Raw genomic sequence first — 12,530 nt, forward strand, 5'->3', positions numbered from 1 at the left:
CACCAGGTCAACATTCCGTTGTCAAACATTGCAGATAATAACGCCACGAATAGAGCAGACATGATTCCTTGTACTACAGGTCGGAGGGGCATGTTTGTTCTATGTAACATATTTCTATCTGAACGTTTTAAAACTTGTGTCGTGCTGAACCTGCCCGATCATTATAGTGTAATATTGTGTGATACCGCCTCCTTCAGGGCAAACTACATACTGCACAATCATACTTTTCAGAATCAGTTGGACACATTGTTGTGGAAAGAGGCATATCACACAGAAATGCGACCATCTGTGATTTGATTACACCTTTAAATACCCCCTTACACCTTTAAAATGTTATTGTGAAGTTACAATGATCACTATATAACAACAACAGGCTGTCATGGCAGATCATACAGTATCAGAACTACAGAAATAAACAAACTAGCTGTCTCACAATTCAAAATATATTCATGTACACAAGAAAATGAACTTATATTTCACTTTCTAATATTTATCACAAAAACACTGACAAATGTAAGCCTGTGAAAATATCTTTGTCATGGGCAATACAAACCACCGAACTATCAGCCTACACCGCACTTCACCCTCAAATTCTAATGTGGAACTCAAAGCTGGTTCCACTGCTTTATTTCAGTGGTCCCCTCTAACCAGGGGCTGACTTAGACCTGGGACACCAGGTGGGTGATTCCTCTCTAACCAGGGGCTGATTTAGACCTGGGACACCATGTGGGTGATTCCTCTCTAACCAGGGGCTGATTTAGACCTGGGACACCAGGTGGGTGATTCCCCTCTAACCAGGGGCTGACTTAGACCTGGGACACCAGGTGGGTGATTCCCCTCTAACCAGGGGCTGATTTAGACCTGGGACACCAGGTGGGTAATTCCCCTCTAATCAGGCGCTGATTTAGACCTGGGACACCAGGTGGGTGATTCCCCTCTAATCAGGCACTGATTTAGACCTGGGACACCAGGTGGGTGATTCCCCTCTAACCAGGGGCTGATTTAGACCTGGGATACCAGGTTGGTGATTCCCCTCTAACCAGGGGCTGATTTAGACCTGGGACACCAGGTGGGTGATTCCTCTCTAACCAGGGGCTGATTTAGACCTGGGACACCAGGTGGGTGATTCCCCTCTAACCAGGGGCTGATTTAGACCTGGGACACCAGGTGGGTGATTCCCCTCTAACCAGGGGCTGATTTAGACCTGGGACACCAGGTGGGTGATTCCCCTCTAATCAGGCGCTGATTTAGACCTGGGACACCAGGTGGGTGATTTCGCTCTAATCAGGCACTGATTTAGACCTGGGACACCAGGTGGGTGATTCCCCTCTAACCAGGGGCTGATTTAGACCTGGGACACCAGGTGGGTGATTCCCCTCTAATCAGGCACTGATTAAGACCTGGGACACCAGGTGGGTGATTCCCCTCTAACCAGGGGCTGATTTAGACTTGGGACAACAGGTGGGTGATTCCCCTCTAACCAGGGGCTGATTTAGACCTGGGACACTAGGTGGGTGATTCCCCTCTAATAAGGGGCTGATTTAGATCTGGGACACCAGGTGGGTGATTCCCCTCTAACCAGGGGCTGATTTAGACCTGGGACACCAGGTGGGTGATTCCCCTCTAATCAGGCACTGATTTAGACCTGGGACACCAGGTGGGTGATTCCCCTCTAACCAGGGGCTGATTTAGACCTGGGACACCAGGTGGGCGATTCCCCTCTAACCAGGGGCCGATTTAGACCTGGGACACCAGGTGGGTGATTCCCCTCTAACCAGGGGCTGATTTGGACCTGGGACACCAGGTGGGTGATTCCCGTCTAACCAGGGGCTGATTTAGACCTGGGACACCAGGTGGGTGATTCCCCTCAAACCAGGGGCTGATTTAGACCTGGGACACCAGGTGGGTGATTCCCCTCTAACCAGGGGCTGATTTAGACCTGGGACACCAGGTGGGTGATTCCCCTCTAACCAGGGGCTGATTTAGACATGGGACACCAGGTGGGTGATTCCCCTCTAATCAGGCACTGATTTAGACCTGGGACACCAGGTGGGTGATTCCCCTCTAACCAGGGGCTGATTTAGACCTGGGACACCAGGTGGGTGATTCCCCTCTAATCAGGCACTGATTTAGACCTGGGACACCAGGTGGGTGATTTCCCTCTAACCAGGGGCTGATTTAGACCTGGGACACCAGGTGGGTGATTCCCCTCTAACCAGGGGCTGATTTAGACCTGGGACACCAGGTGGGTGATTCCCCTCTAACCAGGGGCTGATTTAGACCTGGGACACCAGGTGGGTGATTCCCCTCTAATCAGGCGCTGCTTTAGACCTGGGACACCAGGTGGGTGATTCCCCTCTAACCAGGGGCTGATTTAGACCTGGGACACCAGGTGGGTGATTCCCCTCGAATCAGGCACTCATTTAGACCTGGGACACCAGGTGGGTGATTCGCCTCTAATCAGGCACTGATTTAGACCTGGGACACCAGGTGTGTGATTCCCCTCTAACCAGGGGCGGATTTAGACCTAGGACACCAGGTGGGTGATTCCCCTCTAATCAGGGGCTGATTTAGACCTGGGACACCAGGTGGGTGATTCCCCTCTAACCAGGGGCTGATTTAGACCTGGGACACCAGGTGGGTGATTCCCCTCTAATCAGGCACTGATTAAGACCTGGGACACCAGGTGGGTGATTCCCCTTTAACCAGGGGCTGATTTAGACCTGGCACACCAGGTGGGTGATTCCCCTCTAACCAGGGGCTGATTTAGACCTGGGACACCAGGTGGGTGATTCCCCTCTAACCAGGGGCTGATTTAGACCTGGGACACCAGGTGGGTGATTCCCCTCTAACCAGGGGCTGATTTAGACCTGGGACACCAGGTGGGTGATTCCCCTCTAACCAGGGGCTGATTTAGACCTGGGACACCAGGTGGGTGATTCCCCTCTAACCAGGGGCTGATTTAGACCTGGGACACCAGGTGGGTGATTCCCCTCTAATCAGGGGCTGATTTAGACCTGGGACACCAGGTGGGTGATTCCCCTCTAATCAGGCACTGATTTAGACCTGGGACACCAGGTGGGTGATTCCCCTCTAACCAGGGGCTGATTTAGACCTGGGACACCAGGTGGGTGATTCCCCTCTAATCAGGCACTGATTTAGACCTGGGACACCAGGTGGGTGATTTCCCTCTAACCAGGGGCTGATTTAGACCTGGGACACCAGGTGGGTGATTCCCCTCTAACCAGGGGCTGATTTAGACCTGGGACACCAGATGGGTGATTCCCCTCTAACCAGGGGCTGATTTAGACCTGGGACACCAGGTGGGTGATTTCCCTCTAACCAGGGGCTGATTTAGACCTGGGACACCAGGTGGGTGATTCCCCTCTAACCAGGGGCTGATTTAGACCTGGGACACCAGGTGGGTGATTCCCCTCGAATCAGGCACTCATTTAGACCTGGGACACCAGGTGGGTGATTCGCCTCTAATCAGGCACTGATTTAGACCTGGGACACCAGGTGTGTGATTCCCCTCTAACCAGGGGCGGATTTAGACCTAGGACACCAGGTGGGTGATTCCCCTCTAATCAGGGGCTGATTTAGACCTGGGACACCAGGTGGGTGATTCCCCTCTAACCAGGGGCTGATTTAGACCTGGGACACCAGGTGGGTGATTCCCCTCTAATCAGGCACTGATTAAGACCTGGGACACCAGGTGGGTGATTCCCCTTTAACCAGGGGCTGATTTAGACCTGGGACACCAGGTGGGTGATTCCCCTCTAACCAGGGGCTGATTTAGACCTGGGACACCAGGTGGGTGATTCCCCTCTAACCAGGGGCTGATTTAGACCTGGGACACCAGGTGGGTGATTCCCCTCTAACCAGGGGCTGATTTAGACCTGGGACACCAGGTGGGTGATTCCCCTCTAACCAGGGGCTGATTTAGACCTGGGACACCAGGTGGGTGATTCCCCTCTAACCAGGGGCTGATTTAGACCTGGGACACCAGGTGGGTGATTTCCCTCTAACCAGGGGCTGATTTAGACCTGGGACACCAGGTGGGTGATTCCCCTCTAACCAGGGGCTGATTTAGACCTGGGACACCAGGTGGGTGATTCCCCTCTAACCAGGGGCTGATTTAGACCTGGGACACCAGGTGGGTGATTCCCCTCTAATCAGGCACTGCTTTAGACCTGGGACACCAGGTGGGTGATTCCCCTCTAACCAGGGGCTGATTTAGACCTGGGACACCAGGTGGGTGATTCCCCTCGAATCAGGCACTCATTTAGACCTGGGACACCAGGTGGGTGATTCGCCTCTAATCAGGAACTGATTTAGACCTGGGACACCAGGTGTGCGATTCCCCTCTAACCAGGGGCGGATTTAGACCTGGGACACCAGGTGGGTGATTCCCGTCTAACCAGGGGCTGATTTAGACCTGGGACACCAGGTGGGTGATTCCCCTCTAACCAGGGGCTGATTTAGACCTGGGACACCAGGTGGGTGATTCCCCTCTAACCAGGGGCTGATTTAGACCTGGGACACCAGGTGGGTGATTCCCCTCTAATCAGGCGCTGATTTAGACCTGGGACACCAGGTGGGTGATTTCCCTCTAACCAGGGGCTGATTTAGACCTGGGACACCAGGTGGGTGATTCCCCTCTAACCAGGGGCTGATTTAGACCTGGGACACCAGGTGGGTGATTCCCCTCGAATCAGGCACTCATTTAGACCTGGGACACCAGGTGGGTGATTCGCCTCTAATCAGGCACTGATTTAGACCTGGGACACCAGGTGGGTGATTCCCCTCTAACCAGGGGCTGATTTAGACCTGGGACACCAGGTGGGTGATTCCCCTCTAATCAGGCACTGATTAAGACCTGGGACACCAGGTGGGTGATTCCCCTTTAACCAGGGGCTGATTTAGACCTGGGACACCAGGTGGGTGATTCCCCTCTAACCAGGGGCTGATTTAGACCTGGGACACCAGGTGGGTGATTCCCCTCTAACCAGGGGCTGATTTAGACCTGGGACACCAGGTGGGTGATTCCCCTCTAACCAGGGGCTGATTTAGACCTGGGACACCAGGTGGGTGATTCCCCTCTAACCAGGGGCTGATTTAGACCTGGGACACCAGGTGGGTGATTCCCCTCTAACCAGGCACTGATTTAGACCTGGGACACCAGGTGGGTGATTTCCCTCTAACCAGGGGCTGATTTAGACCTGGGACACCAGGTGGGTGATTCCCCTCTAACCAGGGGCTGATTTAGACCTGGGACACCAGGTGGGTGATTCCCCTCTAACCAGGGGCTGATTTAGACCTGGGACACCAGGTGGGTGATTCCCCTCTAATCAGGCACTGCTTTAGACCTGGGACACCAGGTGGGTGATTCCCCTCTAACCAGGGGCTGATTTAGACCTGGGACACCAGGTGGGTGATTCCCCTCGAATCAGGCACTCATTTAGACCTGGGACACCAGGTGGGTGATTCGCCTCTAATCAGGCACTGATTTAGACCTGGGACACCAGGTGTGCGATTCCCCTCTAACCAGGGGCGGATTTAGACCTGGGACACCAGGTGGGTGATTCCCGTCTAACCAGGGGCTGATTTAGACCTGGGACACCAGGTGGGTGATTCCCCTCTAACCAGGGGCTGATTTAGACCTGGGACACCAGGTGGGTGATTCCCCCTCTAACCAGGGGCTGATTTAGACCTGGGACACCAGGTGGGTGATTCCCCTCTAATCAGGCGCTGATTTAGACCTGGGACACCAGGTGGGTGATTCCCCTCTAATCAGGCACTGATTTAGACCTGGGACACCAGGTGGGTGATTCCCCTCTAATCAGGCACTGATTTAGACCTGGGACACCAGGTGTGTGATTCCCCTCTAACCAGGGGCGGATTTAGACCTGGGACACCAGGTGGGTGATTCCCCTCTAATCAGGGGCTGATTTAGACCTGGGACACCAGGTGGGTGATTCCCCTCTAACCAGGGGCTGATTTAGACCTGGGACACCAGGTGGGTGATTCCCCTATAACCAGGGGCTGATTTAGACTTGGGACAACAGGTGGGTGATTCCCTTCTAACCAGGGTCTGATTTAGACCTGGGACACTAGTTGGGTGATTCCCCTCTAATCAGGGGCTGATTTAGACCTGGGACACCAGGTGTGTGATTCCCCTCTAACCAGGGGCGGATTTAGACCTAGGACACCAGGTGGGTGATTCCCCTCTAACCAGGGGCTGATTTAGACCTGGGACACCAGGTGGGTGATTCCCCTCGAATCAGGCACTCATTTAGACCTGGGACACCAGGTGGGTGATTCGCCTCTAATCAGGCACTGATTTAGACCTGGGACACCAGGTGTGCGATTCCCCTCTAACCAGGGGCGGATTTAGACCTGGGACACCAGGTGGGTGATTCCCGTCTAACCAGGGGCTGATTTAGACCTGGGACACCAGGTGGGTGATTCCCCTCTAACCAGGGGCTGATTTAGACCTGGGACACCAGGTGGGTGATTCCCCTCTAACCAGGGGCTGATTTAGACCTGGGACACCAGGTGGGTGATTCCCCTCTAATCAGGCGCTGATTTAGACCTGGGACACCAGGTGGGTGATTCCCCTCTAATCAGGCACTGATTTAGACCTGGGACACCAGGTGGGTGATTCCCCTCTAATCAGGCACTGATTTAGACCTGGGACACCAGGTGTGTGATTCCCCTCTAACCAGGGGCGGATTTAGACCTGGGACACCAGGTGGGTGATTCCCCTCTAATCAGGGGCTGATTTAGACCTGGGACACCAGGTGGGTGATTCCCCTCTAACCAGGGGCTGATTTAGACCTGGGACACCAGGTGGGTGATTCCCCTATAACCAGGGGCTGATTTAGACTTGGGACAACAGGTGGGTGATTCCCTTCTAACCAGGGGCTGATTTAGACCTGGGACACTAGGTGGGTGATTCCCCTCTAATCAGGGGCTGATTTAGACCTGGGACACCAGGTGGGTGATTCGCCTCTAATCAGGCAATGATTTAGACCTGGGACACCAGGTGGGTGATTCGCCTCTAATCAGGCAATGATTTAGACCTGGGACACCAGGTGTGTGATTCCCCTCTAACCAGGGGCGGATTTAGACCTGGGACACCAGGTGGGTGATTCCCCTTTAACCAGGGGCTGATTTAGACCTGGGACACCAGGTGGGTGATTCGCCTCTAATCAGGCACTGATTTAGACCTGGGACACCAGGTGGGTGATTCCCCTCTAACCAGGGGCGGATTTAGACCTAGGACACCAGGTGGGTGATTCCCCTCTAATCAGGGGCCGATTTAGACCTGGGACACCGATTTAGACCTGGGACACCAGGTGGGTGATTCCCCTCTAACCAGGGGCTGATTTAGACCTGGGACACCAGGTGGGTGATTCCCCTCTAATCAGGGGCTGATTTAGACCTGGGACACCAGGTGGGTGATTCCCCTCTAATCAGGGGCTGATTTAGACCTGGGACACCAGGTGGGTGATTCCCCTCTAACCAGGGGCTGATTTAGACCTGGGACACCAGGTGGGTGATTCCCCTATAACCAGGGGCTGATTTAGACTTGGGACAACAGGTGGGTGATTCCCCTCTAACCAGGGGCTGATTTAGACCTGGGACACTAGGTGGGTGATTCCCCTCTAATCAGGGGCTGATTTAGACCTGGGACACCAGGTGGGTGATTCCCCTCTAATCAGGCACTGATTAAGACCTGGGACACCAGGTGGGTGATTCCCCTTTAACCAGGGGCTGATTTAGACCTGGGACACCAGGTGGGCGATTCCCCTCTAACCAGGGGCTGATTTAGACCTGGGACACCAGGTGGGCGATTCCCCTCTAACCAGGGGCCGATTTAGACCTGGGACACCAGGTGGGTGATTCCCCTCTAACCAGGGGCTGATTTAGACCTGGGACACCAGGTGGGTGATTCCCGTCTAACCAGGGGCTGATTTAGACCTGGGACACCAGGTGGGTGATTCCCCTCTAACCAGGGGCTGATTTAGACCTGGGACACCAGGTGGGTGATTCCCCTCTAACCAGGGGCTGATTTAGACCTGGGACACCAGGTGGGTGATTCCCCTCTAATCAGGCGCTGATTTAGACCTGGGACACCAGGTGGGTGATTCCCCTCTAATCAGGCACTGATTTAGACCTGGGACACCAGGTGGGTGATTCCCCTCTAATCAGGCACTGATTTAGACCTGGGACACCAGGTGTGTGATTCCCCTCTAACCAGGGGTGGATTTAGACCTGGGACACCAGGTGGGTGATTCCCCTCTAATCAGGGGCTGATTTAGACCTGGGACACCAGGTGGGTGATTCCCCTCTAACCAGGGGCTGATTTAGACCTGGGACACCAGGTGGGTGATTCCCCTATAACCAGGGGCTGATTTAGACTTGGGACAACAGGTGGGTGATTCCCCTCTAACCAGGGGCTGATTTAGACCTGGGACACTAGGTGGGTGATTCCCCTCTAATCAGGGGCTGATTTAGACCTGGGACACCAGGTGGGTGATTCCCCTCTAACCAGGGGCTGATTTAGACCTGGGACACCATGTGGGTGATTCCCCTCTAATCAGGCACTGATTAAGACCTGGGACACCAGGTGGGTGATTCCCCTCTAATCAGGCGCTGATTTAGACCTGGGACACCAGGTGGGTGATTCCCCTCTAACCAGGGGCTCATTTAGACCTGGGACACCAGGTGTGTGATTCCCCTCTAACCAGGGGCGGATTTAGACCTAGGACACCAGGTGGGTGATTCCCCTCTAACAGAGGGCTGATTTAGACCTGGGACACCAGGTGGGTGATTCCCCTCTAACCAGGGGCTGATTTAGACCTGGGACACCAGGTGGGTGATTCCCCTCTAACCAGGGGCTGATTTAGACCTGGGACACCAGGTGGGTGATTCCCCTCTAACCAGGGGCTGATTTAGACCTGGGACACCAGGTGGGTGATTCCCCTCTAACCAGGGGCTGATTTAGACCTGGGACACCAGGTGGGTGATTCCCCTCTAACCAGGGGCTGATTTAGACCTGGGACACCAGGTGGGTGATTCCCCTCTAACCAGGGGCTGATTTAGACCTGGGACACCAGGTGGGTGATTACCCTCTAATCAGGCGCTGATTTAGACCTGGGACACCAGGTGGGTGATTCCCCTCTAATCAGGCGCTGATTTAGACCTGGGACACCAGGTGGGTGATTCCCCTCTAACCAGGGGCTGATTTAGACCTGGGACACCAGGTGGGTGATTCCCCTCTAATCAGGCACTGATTTAGACCTGGGACACCAGGTGGGTGATTTCCCTCTAACCAGGGGCTGATTTAGACCTGGGACACCAGGTGGGTGATTCCCCTCTAACCAGGGGCTGATTTAGACCTGGGACACCAGGTGGGTGATTCCCCTCTAACCAGGGGCTGATTTAGACCTGGGACACCAGGTGGGTGATTCCCCTCTAATCAGGCACTGTTTTAGACCTGGGACACCAGGTGGGTGATTCCCCACTAACCAGGGGCTGATTTAGACCTGGGACACCAGGTGGGTGATTCCCCTCTCGAATCAGGCACTCATTTAGACCTGGGACACCAGGTGGGTGATTCGCCTCTAATCAGGCAATGATTGAGACCTGGGACACCAGGTGTGTGATTCCCCTCTAACCAGGGGCGGATTTAGACCTGGGACACCAGGTGGGTGATTCCCCTTTAACCAGGGGCTGATTTAGACCTGGGACACCAGGTGGGGGATTCGCCTCTAATCAGGCACTGATTTAGACCTGGGACACCAGGTGGGTGATTCCCCTCTAACCAGGGGCGGATTTAGACCTAGGACACCAGGTGGGTGATTCCCCTCTAATCAGGGGCCGATTTAGACCTGGGACACCGATTTAGACCTGGGACACCAGGTGGGTGATTCCCCTCTAACCAGGGGCTGATTTAGACCTGGGACACCAGGTGGGTGATTCCCCTCTAACCAGGGGTTGATTTCGACCTGGGACACCAGGTGGGTGATTCCCTTCTAACCAGGGGCTGATTTAGACCTGGGACACCAGGTGGGTGATTCCCCTCTAATCAGGCACTGATTAAGACCTGGGACACCAGGTGGGTGATTCCCCTTTAACCAGGGGCTGATTTATACCTGGGACACCAGGTGGGTGATTCCCCTCTAACCAGTGGCTGATTTAGACCTGGGACACCAGGTGGGTGATTCCCCTCTAATCAGGCACTGATTTAGACCTGGGACACCAGGTGGGTGATTTCCCTCTAACCAGGGGCTGATTTAGACCTGGGACACCAGGTGGGTGATTCCCCTCTAACCAGGGGCTGATTTAGACCTGGGACACCAGGTGGGTGATTCCCCTCTAACCAGGGGCTGATTTAGACCTGGGACACCAGGTGGGTGATTCCCCTCTAATCAGGCACTGTTTTAGACCTGGGACACCAGGTGGGTGATTCCCCACTAACCAGGAGCTGATTTAGACCTGGGACACCAGGTGGGTGATTCCCCTCGAATCAGGCACTCATTTAGACCTGGGACACCAGGTGTGTGATTCCCCTCTAACCAGGGGCGGATTTAGACCTAGGACACCAGGTGGGTGATTCCCCTCTAACAGAGGGCTGATTTAGACCTGGGACACCAGGTGGGTGATTCCCCTCTAACCAGGGGCTGATTTAGACCTGGGACACCAGGTGGGTGATTCCCCTCTAACCAGGGGCTGATTTAGACCTGGGACAACAGGTGGGTGATTCCCCTCTAACCAGGGGCTGATTTAGACCTGGGACACCAGGTGGGTGATTCCCCTCTAACCAGGGGCTGATTTAGACCTGGGACACCAGGTGGGTGATTCCCCCTCTAACCAGGGGCTGATTTAGACCTGGGACACCAGGTGGGTGATTCCCCTCTAACCAGGGGCTGATTTAGACCTGGGACACCAGGTGGGTGATTACCCTCTAAGCAGGCGCTGATTTAGACCTGGGACACCAGGTGGGTGATTCCCCTCTAATCAGGCGCTGATTTAGACCTGGGACACCAGGTGGGTGATTCCCCTCTAACCAGGGGCTGATTTAGACCTGGGACACCAGGTGGGTGATTCCCCTCTAATCAGGCACTGATTTAGACCTGGGACACCAGGTGGGTGATTTCCCTCTAACCAGGGGCTGATTTAGACCTGGGACACCAGGTGGGTGATTCCCCCTCTAACCAGGGGCTGATTTAGACCTGGGACACCAGGTGGGTGATTCCCCTCTAACCAGGGGCTGATTTAGACCTGGGACACCAGGTGGGTGATTCCCCTCTAATCAGGCACTGTTTTAGACCTGGGACACCAGGTGGGTGATTCCCCACTAACCAGGGGCTGATTTAGACCTGGGACACCAGGTGGGTGATTCCCCTCTCGAATCAGGCACTCATTTAGACCTGGGACACCAGGTGGGTGATTCGCCTCTAATCAGGCAATGATTTAGACCTGGGACACCAGGTGTGTGATTCCCCTCTAACCAGGGGCGGATTTAGACCTGGGACACCAGGTGGGTGATTCCCCTTTAACCAGGGGCTGATTTAGACCTGGGACACCAGGTGGGTGATTCGCCTCTAATCAGGCACTGATTTAGACCTGGGACACCAGGTGGGTGATTCCCCTCTAACCAGGGGCGGATTTAGACCTAGGACACCAGGTGGGTGATTCCCCTCTAATCAGGGGCCGATTTAGACCTGGGACACCGATTTAGACCTGGGACACCAGGTGGGTGATTCCCCTCTAACCAGGGGCTGAGTTAGACCTGGGACACCAGGTGGGTGATTCCCCTCTAACCAGGGGTTGATTTCGACCTGGGACACCAGGTGGGTGATTCCCTTCTAACCAGGGGCTGATTTAGACCTGGGACACCAGGTGGGTGATTCCCCTCTAATCAGGCACTTATTAAGACCTGGGACACCAGGTGGGTGATTCCCCTTTAACCAGGGGCTGATTTATACCTGGGACACCAGGTGGGTTTTTCCCCTCTAACCAGTGGCTGATTTAGACTTGGGACAACAGGTGGGTGATTCCCCTCTAACCAGGGGCTGATTTAGACCTGGGACACCAGGTGGGTGATTCCCCTCTAACCAGGGGCCGATTTAGATCTGGGACACCAGGTGGGTGATTCCCCTCTAACCAGGGGCTGATTTAGACGTGGGACACCAGGTGGGTGATTCCCCTCTAACCAGGGGCTGATTTAGACCTGGGACACCAGGTGGGTGATTCCCGTCTAACCAGGGGCTGATTTAGACCTGGGACACCAGGTGGGTGATTCCCCTTTAACCAGGGGCCGATTTAGACCTGGGACACCAGGTGGGTGATTCCCCTCTAACCAGGGGCTGATTTAGACCTGGGACACCAGGTGGGTGATTCCCCTCTAACCAGGGGCTGATTTAGACCTGGGACACCGGGTGGGTGATTCCCCTTTAACCAGGGGCTGATTTAGACCTGGGACACCAGGTGGGTGATTCGCCTCTAATCAGGCACTG

Source organism: Oncorhynchus keta, chromosome 30 (assembly GCF_023373465.1).
Source record: "Oncorhynchus keta strain PuntledgeMale-10-30-2019 chromosome 30, Oket_V2, whole genome shotgun sequence".
NCBI classification, from domain to species: Eukaryota; Metazoa; Chordata; class Actinopteri; order Salmoniformes; family Salmonidae; genus Oncorhynchus; species Oncorhynchus keta.